An 11,335-nucleotide genomic window follows, 5' to 3' on the forward strand; every position below is an offset into this window, starting at 1 on the left:
ACTTTTTTGCATGGACCTCAAGTATACTGTAGTATAGAGGTGGAATTTAAGGAAAGGTATCAAACAGGCTGTGTTTTTGCTTATGGGCAAGTAATAAATTATATCATGTATCTTGAATGTATCATAGATAAGCTGCTATATTACAATTGCCACTTCAGATAGCTGTGAAATTAGGTGATTAACTAGTTGGTACCTACCCTTCTAATTTCTGTATAAGTCTAATTACATGAAATAGAAGTGGGGGTTTTGATTTTTTACTTTGCTTTGCTGTTTGGAGTATCATTGAAACTACTGTATTGTAAATGACGGAAAATAATTGCATATGTGAAAAAAAAATTGTATAAAAAAATTAAAAAATAAGTAATTAAAAAAATAAATCAACAGTGACAAAAAAAAAGAAAAAAAAAGAAAAAAATTTAGCTTTCATTTATAATGAACACTCTCAACATAGTGGGTATAGAAGGAATATACCTCAACATAATAAAGGCCATCTAGGACAGGCCTACAACTAACATCATACTCAGTGCTGAAAAGCGGATAGCCAAAGCAATCTTGGAGAAAAACAAAGCTAGGAGCATTACTCTGTGATATCAAACTACATTACAAAGTTACACTCGTCAAAGTACTGTGGCATTGCCATGAAAACAGACACAGAGACCAATAGAATAAAGAGCCCAGAAATAAAGCCACACACATATGGCTGATTAATTTGTGGCAAAGACACTTAGAACATAAAATGGGGAAAGAACCATCTCATCAATTTACATTTTTCTGGGAAAACAAGACAGACATATACAAAGTAATGAAACTCACTATTTCACATCATATGCACATATGCATATGTGAAGAAAACAGGTGGCAAGCTTCCTGACATCAATTTTGGTGATAATTTTTTGTATCTGACTCCAAAAGCAAAAGTAATACATACAAAAACAAACGAAACTACATTAAAATAGAAAGCTCTAACCAGTAAAGAAAAACCATCAACAAAGATAAAGGCAAACTACTGAATGGGAGAATTATTTCCTGAATGGGAGAATTATTTCCAAGTTACGTATTTGATAATAGGATATTATCTAAATTATATAAAACTTCATCTAACTCAAAAGGAAAAGAAACAGATAATTAAATTTTAAAAAATGGTCAGAAAATTTGAATAGACTTTTTTCCCCAAGAAAATATACAGATAACCAACAGGTACCTAAACAGTACTTAGCATCACTATTAGGTAAATGTCAGTAAAAACCAAAATGAAGTGTCACCTCCTACCTACTAGAATGTCTACAGCAAGAAAGACAAGATATAACAGATGTTGGTGGGGATGTAGAGAAAAGGGAACGTGTGCACTGTTGATAGGAATGCAAATTGATAAATACACTATGGAAAAAATATGGAGGTTCTTCAAAAAAGTAAGAAAAAAATAGAACATTCATATGATTGAACAATTTTACTTCTGGCTATTTATCCAAGAACACAAAAACAGTAGCTCAATATCAGAACACCCCTGAATGTTCAGTGCAGCATAATTTACAATAGCCAATACACAGAGGCAACCTAACTATCAATGAATGGGGATGTATAAAGAAAATAGTGGATATACACATGTACTTGCAATGGAACATTATTCAGCCATAAAATAGAAATTTTGTCATTCTCAACAACATAGATTAACCTTATGGACATTATGCTAAGTGAAACACATCAGAAAAAGACAATATCTCATTGTAATCAGACCCTACAAACAAACAACCCAGAAAAGCAAAAAAAGAAATTACCTCATAGGGAATGGATTGATGTTTACAGAGGTGGGCGATAGAAATGGAAGATGGGTGAAAGGGGTCAAAAGGAATTAAGTCATGGAGATATAATGTTAATCATGTTGACTAGTCAGATGGATTGCATATTTGAAAGTTGCTAATATTTCAAAAGTTCTTATCACTAGAAAGAAACCCTGTAATTATGTATAGTGATATTAATTAGACTTATTTTGGTGATCATTTCATAGTACATAAAATATCAAATCATTATGTTGTACACTGGAAACATGTTATATGTCAATTTAACTCAATAAAAAAACTGCATGACGTTTGTTCTGGCCCTTTGTAAGTGAAACAATCACCTTGAGGAATTTACAAAGCAAATTTAAGCCTCTTTAAACAGTACTGTGTGTTTGTATATGTATGTCTAGGAGGTTGTATTATGTAAGTCTTAGAATCTGTATTCTTATTAAAACATTAGTCATATATTACACACATCAGCATTCTTGGGCCAATTTCTTCCATATCTCAAAAAGGAGTGACTATCAAATATTAAAAATTATAAAGCTTAAGAAATATAGGGCAGTATTCCAAGGTTCAACATTATAAAAAATATTGCTTAAACATTTGAAATGAGTATGTATGTAAAAGAGAATTGAACAAGATTAAATCAATGTACAAAATTAAGTATGTATTTCAATTAAAAATCCATAAAAATACTGGACATAGAGTTTTATATAAATTAAATCTCTATGACTTATGCAATTTAGGGTAATTTTCGCAGCTTTGATATAAAATAAGCAGTAGTTCAGTGACTCCATACAATTCAAGTTTATTTCTTCCTTGTGCAATGCACAATGCTGTTGCACATGTTCTGGATTGGTTAGGTTCATTGGTTCTCTAGATAATTCAGGTAACATGCTCCTATTAATGTCTCTACCATTCCCTAGAGCTATGATGTTCCCTGCAACCAGCTGTTGTGTGCAGAAGAAGATGGGAAAGACATACTTAATTTATAGTTGTCTTCATAATACATCATTTCTGTTCATGTTCTTTCAGAGAGAAAACTATGTATCTAGATGCAACATTGTAGGGGAACGCAGTCCCTTGGGGGCAACAATATCTCAGTGACAATTATCAAGTGATGGGAGTCATCTCTGTTAGATTAGTGATTAAAAAAAGCAAAAAAAATTTTGCAAAATACTATAAATGAAGTGATGTGCAAGTTAGAAGGTAGACAGAAATACAGTGAAGAACAGAACCAAAGTCTAAAACCTACCCAGGATAGGATTTCAATAAAAAGTAGTTATGGAGGCAATCCATAGATAGAGAAAAGTTACAACTGCCATGGTGACCAGTTTGACTTGGTGAGAAGAACCAAAAGAGTAATAGTTCATTCAGCCTTTGCGTTTAACCAGCACTGGCCTTGGGAAGGCCAATAACAAGGATTAAATCAGGATGCACTTGCCCAAGAAATCTCACCAGGGTAGTGACCCATCACTAGAAGCAGAATTTCTTAAGTGGTCCCAATTACACATGTAAGCTAGCAGGGAATGGGAAGTATGAACATGATCTTCAAAACAAATATCATCTTAGAAATCAAGTACAGCATAGATACAAAATTCAATGAAGAGGATACTCAACACTAATGGAAACAAAATCAGTATGGTAAGACTTTAAATATAATCAATCTCCAGAAAATTGCAGTGTCTCTCAGTCTATCTAATCAGTAAACATTTTATAAATTAACTTTGGATTGTGACATAATGTCAACAGGTAGGGACACAAATGAACACAGTGGAGAATTTGGGATATTCAAACTGAAGCCTTAACCCACTTCAAAGTGAAGTGGTTTTTTTTTTCCCCTACCCTCTGAGTAAAGGGTATGGAAAACATCCCAAGCATACACTGGTCAACAAAGGCACACATTTCTACTACAGAAAATCAAACTGGAGAGTTTGGTAAAAGCTGATAAGACCTATCAGGCAATATACTAGTAATAGTCAATATGGTGTAAAATATTAATTTCTGAGAAATCATGTTAAAGACACAATTCACAAAGTATTTGGTATTTATGGAAGCCATAGTAAGAATATATGAAAATACATAAACCTTAATATACTAAGTAGAGTTTCAAAATATAAATCTTAGACATCAAAAGGCTGCAATGAGAAGAGGGCAAATCCACAATGATTGGACACATGTCTCAAATTACTAATTTGATGGATGGGATGTAATTGGATTAGTAAGACAGTTTTCAAAAAAATTAGAACAGAACTTCTATATGATCCAGCAATCCCACTTCCAAGAATACAACCGAAGGAAATTAAACAAAGATTTCAAAGAGACCTATGCACTTCCATGTTTATTGCAGCAATATGCACAATAGCTAAGATATGGAAACAGCGTAACTGTATATCAATGGATGAATGGATAAAAAAAGATGTGGTTTACACACACACACACACACACACACACGACTATTATTTCACCATGAGAAAGAATTAAATCCTGCTATTAGAGACCAAATGGTTGGATCTTAAGAGCATTATGCTTAAGTGAAATGAACCAGTAAGAGAAAGACAAATACTGCTTGAGATCACTGATACGTAAAATGTCAAAAAGCCGAACTTATAGAAACAGAGTAGAATGGTGGTTTCCAGGGGTTCAGAATACGGGAGAGTTGAAGAGACACTGGTCAAAGAATATAAACTTGCAAATAAATTCTGGACATCTAACATAATAGTGAATATAGTCAGCTATACCGTATTATATACTTAAAGTTGCTAAGAGACTGGGTAACAAATGTTTTCCCCACAAAAACAAATGTTATGTGAGTTATAGAAGTATTAGCTAACATGGTGGTAATCATATTACAGTATATAAATGTATCAAATCAACGTCAAACCTTACACATACAGTTATATGTTCATTATAGCTAAATGAAAAGTTTAATGTTCACAAGTCATCACACACAAAAAATTGACTAAGTAGAAAAAGGTATGTTATTGATTTCAAAAACAATTTAATGTTTATCTTTTTGAGAAAGAGAGAGCGTGCAAGTGAGCACAAATGGGTAAAGGGCAGAAAAAGAAATGGAGAGAGAGGATCCCAAGCAGGCTCTGTGCTGACAGCACAGCTGTGCTGCTTGATCCCATGAACTGTGAGATCATGACCTAAGCCAAAATTAAGAGTATGAGCCACCCAGGGAGCCTGAGTATATTTAAATAGGATGAGTGACAAGCCAAAGTTAAGAGGTAACAAAGAATGGGGGACCTAGGTGGTGCAAGACATAAATATGTTATTTTAAAACCGTGTGAAAGCTATGAAATTCCTTTCAATGAACTACCTTTTCTATTATCAAAGATAGAAAAACAAACTAGAAATGCATAAAATAGAAATATCATACAAAGTAGAATTGATCAATAAAGCTAAAATGTGGTTATTTGAAAACCAGTGAGTAAGACAAACCTTTGAACAGTCTGACCAATTGGTTTAGGGAAGAGAGAACAAAAATATTAAGAACACTGGGATACCTAAGTATAGATTCAGAGATTTCAAAAGTATGAGATTAATATATACTTTGTAAAAATATGTTTAAGCAGAGATGAAAATAAATAATTTCCCAGGGAAAATTAAATCACTAGATTCAAGAACTATAATTCCTAATAGACCACTAACTAAAGAAGACATTAAATAGAAGATAAACATATTTCCTTTTCAAGAACAGCAAGACCAACAGTTTGATTCTAACCTAAATGCCAATGAACAAATAATTCTGTTAAGTATTTCTAGTACGGGAAAAAAAGGCATCAGGAGAGACGGAGAGAGATGAAGTTTATTCAGCAAATTTTATGGAACTATCATGATGCTAATTAAAAACCTGTGCAAGAATAATTCTTAAGAAACGCTCATTTTCTTCAAAGATAGGTAGGAAATTCCTTAATATAAGATTACCAAATAAAGTAGTGTTTATAAAAATATTATTAAGAGAATAATGCATTATGACCATTATCATAGAATTATCTTGGCTTAATATAAAAAATATATTAATATAATTACTCACATAAAGAGATTAAAGAAGCACAATTATCACTGTCTCAATAAATCTTGCAAAAGAAGTTGATAAAACTCAACATTTTTTATTTTTAAAAACCTCTTAGCAAACTATGAGTAAGAAGAAAGTTTCCCTGATTGATAAGCTATTCAACAGAAACACCTAGCATATGACATTTTAATTAAGATACATTACAAGCATTAACATTCAATGCAGGAAGAAGACAAGACTACCCGCTTCAAAGCTATTCTTCAAGGCTGTGGTGAAATTTTTAGCCCATGCAGTAAGAGAAGTTCAAGAAATCAGAGAATACTCAGAATGATGTGACCTTCGCTATTGTGGATGAGAAGATAATCTACTTAGAAATTCCAAGAAAAGCATTAAAATATAACTATTCTAATTAATAGAAAGTTAAGGAAATATCTAATATTATATCTACAAAAAACTCTAGTAAGAGCTACATCCAAACTAAAATTTTACCCAATTCACATCCTGGTTTTCTCTTTATATAGGTATTTACTTAACTTTTTTAAAAAATTAATTTTCACATTATAAAAAGTATTTATTTTCCAGATTTTGCAAATGTTGTGAGTAGTAGGAAATTACATGCACATATTTGTTTATTGAGGGATGATAGCCAATAATAAGTGTGTTTTATAAACTCAAAGAAAATAGAGAGTTATTATTTTGGAATGGGAAATAAGAATGATATTGATGTTTTCCTTTAACATTTATTCTTTTTTGAGAGAGACAGAGCTTGAGCAGGGGAGGGACAGAGAATGAGGAGGAGACAGAGAATCCAAAGCAGGCTCCAGGGTCTGAGATGTCAGCACAGACCCTGAGGTGGGGCTTTAACTCACAACCACAAGATCTCGATCTGAGCTGAAGTCAGGTGCTCAACTGAGCCACCCAGGCACCCCTGTAAATATTTGTTTGTTTAGAGAACATGCATAAGAGCAAGTACAGAGGGGCAGAGACTCTGGGAGAGAAATAATCCTAAGTAGTCTCCAAGCTCAGCATGGAGCCTGAAATGGAGCTTAATCTCATGAACAGGGAGATCATGTCCTGAACCAAAATCAAGAGTCAGACACTCAACTGACTGAGCCACCCAGGCACCCTGATAATGTTTTAGAAATCACAGATGGCCAGTTTTGATTTATCTGTTCTTGAACTTTAAATGAGTAAGAAAAAATATCCCTATTATAAACATTTCATTTCAATACAGCATAATCTCTATTCTAAATATTGCACTTTTCACCTATCTCTGAAAAAAATATAAAACATATCTCTAATCTGTATTTGTGCTTGTTTATATTAAACAACGAGCATTATATTAATTCTGTAATGTACACTATTCTAGTAATTTCTAGGGACATCTTATTCTGTATCATTCACAAACATAACTCTAAAGTTATAAATGTAAAACAAAGCATTGCCCTAAAAGTGAACACTGATTAAAGTCGCAATGTGCTCTTTTGTGATAGTGTTTTTAATAAAATATTATCAGTGGTAAAATGTAAATAAAAAAGTAAATTGCTTCATTCATCATGTATTTTATGCAGTTAAAATGAATGAACTCTCCTTTGAGAAAACATTTGACTAAGCAAAATAATGGTTATGAGTTTGAGAAAATGTTTAATGAACTTACTGGTTAAAATGCAGTTGTTATTTTACAGCCTATTATTGTAGGTTTTAAGTTAATTGAGGTTTCTTTGCTCAGAGACTTTTTTCTTTTTCCACTTAATATACCAAAATAAGTGACCTTAGTAACTCATGTGGATGCCAGAGAAGTTACTAGGTAGGGAGAGAAAGCCAGGGAACCTGACACTAGGTGACTGGCAGAGTGTATCCATGATTCTTCATATTCATTTGTTTGGGGTCAGTTCAAAGGCAAAGAAGTTGGCAGGGATGAAACATGACTGTTTTTCATATAGTTCATATTATAAACACTATAACTAATGTCCATCTCCTATTTCTTGTTCTGAAATATACCTATTTATTTAATATGTATATATAAGTTAAAATGATATTGATGTCTATATATTGAAATATTTCAAATAGCATATACTCATTTGCTAGAGGAAAGAGCAAAAGATGCCCATTTTAAAAACATAGGCCTTATGGTGGCTTTATTGATAAATACCAAAATTTGGAAGCAACCAAGATGTCCATCAGGAGAATGGATAAACTGTGGTATATTTAGACAATGGCTTATTAAACAATGAAAAATTGAGCTATCAAATCATGAAAAGATATGGAGGAAACTTAAATGCATATTTCTGAAGCCTATATGAAAAGGCTATGTACTGTATAATTCCAAGTATATTACCTGCTGAAAAAGGCAAAAAATATGGAGACAGTTAAAAAAAATCAGTGGTTGTTAGGGACTAGGAAAAGGGAGAAATGAGTAGGTGAAGCACAGAAGGTTGTTAGGGCAGTGTAAACACATGCTGTGACGCTGTAATGGTGGACACAAGACGTTACACTTTGTTTAAACCTGGAGAATGTATGACACTTAGAGTGAACTCGAATGTAAACTACAGACTGGGTGATAATGATGGGTCCATGCAGGTTCATCAGTTGTAACAAATGTACCACTCTGTTGGGAGTTTTTCGATAGCGAGGGAAACTCTGCATGTGTGGGAATGAGGGATACATGAGATCTCTGTATGTTCCATTCAGTTTTCTACCAGCCTCAAGCTGCACTGGAAAAAAAAGTCAATTGAAAAGATTGAGGTCTGACTACATAAACGGTTCTAATGTTTAAAAGTAAAGTCTAATCCTGGGAGATACTTCTAAACCATGGCAAACCCATCATGTAACTCATTAAATGAATAAGTCAGGTGGAGAAGGACAGATACCATATGTGTGCACTCATAGGTCTACCAGGAGAAACCTATCAGAGGACCATGGGGGAGGGGGAGGGGAAGGGGGGAAGAATTAGGGAGAGGGAGGGAGGCCCATCATGAGAGACTCGTGAATACTGAAAAGAAACTGAGGGCTGAAGAGGGAGGGGGGAAAGAGGGGTGATCATGGAGAGGGCACTTGTGGGGAAGATGACTGGGTGTTATATGGAAACCAACTTGACAATAAACTATATTATAAAAAAATGAATTGATGTCTGGTCTGTCCCTTGGTGAAAAATAGTGTTTTGTTCCTACACATCATGGGAATGTAACAGATACACTGAATTGTCTGATTAAGCTAAAGAGTATGTAAAATGATGGGCACCTGGGTGGCTCAGTGGAGTGAGCATCCAACTCTTGATTTTGGTTCAGGTTATGATCCTCGGGTCATGGGATCAAGCTCTGTATTGAGCTTCACATGGAGCGTGGAGTATGCTTAATATTCTCTTTCTCCCTCTGTCCCTGGCTTGTGTGTGGTCTCTTTCTAAAAAAAATTCACAAAACCCAAACCAAAACCAAACCAAACAAAAACACAGAGTACCAAAAATAAGAACTTAAAAAAAAGATTGTTTTGGTAACAGCTAAGCATAAAAACAATAGTAAATCAAAGCCACAGACATACTGAATGAGCACATTCATATAAGAATAGATTGTGCAGGGCATGTAATAATGTTATCTGAATATGGGGGAATAGGATAAATAGATAATTTGCACTTTATTTTAAGTTTTTATTTATTTTTGAGAGAGGGAGAGAGAGACAGCGTGAACAGGGGAGGGGCAGAGAGAGAGGGAGACACAGAATCTGAAGCAGCCTCCAGGCTCTGAGCTGTCATCACAGAGCCTGACACAGGGCTCAAACCCACGAACTGTGAGATCATGACCCAGCCTAAGTTGGATGCTTAACTGACTGAGCCACCCAGGCACCACAATAATTTGCACTTCAGAATGATGAGTTTGAATCTAGAGCTCTTTTTTTTTTTTTAATCTTGGGTAAGTTATGTCTTAACCAATAAATACTTCTGCTTCTTCATTTATGGTTAGGTATGAACAAGGTAGATATGAATATTATTTAAGTGACTATACCTGGGAGTCGTCTATAGAAAAAAATTACCCCACAAAATCAAGATCTCTGAGCATGAACCTGACATTCCCTTGCAGTCTAGATTCTATAGCATAAGTTCATTATCTGATGCATGGTAGAAGCTAAAATATGTATGTTCAATGAGTAAAAAGAAAAATGTGGAGATAAAAAATATATACTGAATGAGAGCCAAAAAGACTGTGTGTGGTAAACTTCTTAAAAATACATACATACATACTGATAGCTGTACCTGTGTATCTTTATAGTTTATTATATAAAAATACATTAAACTGTATGCATTCTTTTAAAACATGGTTGGCTTGTGCCTAGTAAAATTGGACCTTTGATATATTCTGGCTATTATTTTCTATCATATAATATTCATTTATTCATTCATTCAGTCACTCAACACTTCTTAAGTGCCTGTAATACGCTATGTTATTAGATAAAGCCTTAAACAGGACACTCCCCCTGTCTTCTTGAAGTTTATATGCCAAAGCAAAAGGTTACACTGATAATTCTAATTTCAAATATCTTTGATATCTCATATCAGGTAAAAACATAAAAATTATATGGTAGTATATTTAGAATCTTGAAGCCATACTTTCAAAAATTTATATATATATACACACACTTACATAGAATTAACCTTTGAGTGTATAGTTCTATGAGTTTAGACAAATGCATAGAGCTATTTAACTGATACTACAATCAAGATACTGTTTTGTCACCCCCAAAAAATCCCTTGTATAAACGAACATTGGAATCTTTCAAAGAACACAAAAATTCAACCTAAGAATAATCCAGTGACTCATAAAAGTTTCATTAATTTGCCTAAGTGTAGTCTGAAGACATATTTATTTACCTTCAAGAAAACAATCAGTCTAAAGTAGTTCAAAGTACTATCCTCAAATTCATATGGAACCACAAAAGACCCCGTTTAACCAAAGTTATATTGAAGAAGAAAACCAAAACGGGAGGCATCACAATCCCAGACTTTAGCCTCTACTACAAAGCTGTCCTCATCAAGACAGTATGGTATTGGCACAAAAACAGACACATACACCAATGGAATAGAATAGAGAATCCAGAGCTGGGCCCACAAATGTACAATCAATTAATTTTTGACAAAGCAGGAAAGAGTATCCGATGGAAAAAAGACTGCCTCTTTAGCAGGTGGTGCTGGGAAAATTGGACAGCAACATGTAGAAGAATGAAACTAGACCAGTCTCTTACACCATACACAAAAATAAGATCAAAATGGCTGAAGGACTTGAATGTGAGACAGGAAACCATCAAAACCCTCGAGGAGAAAGTAGGGAAAAACCTCCTAGAGCTCCACCGCAGCAATCTCCTACTCGACACATCTTCAAAGGCAAGGGAAATAAAGGCAAAACTGAACCCTTGGGACTTCATCAAGATAAAAAGCTTCTGCAAGGCAAAGGAAACAATCAAGAAAACTAATAGGCAACCGACAGAATGGGAAAAGATAGTTGCAAATGACATATCAGATAAAGGGCTAATATCGAAAATG

Source organism: Suricata suricatta, chromosome 6 (assembly GCF_006229205.1).
Source record: "Suricata suricatta isolate VVHF042 chromosome 6, meerkat_22Aug2017_6uvM2_HiC, whole genome shotgun sequence".
In the NCBI taxonomy this organism is placed as follows: domain Eukaryota; kingdom Metazoa; phylum Chordata; class Mammalia; order Carnivora; family Herpestidae; genus Suricata; species Suricata suricatta.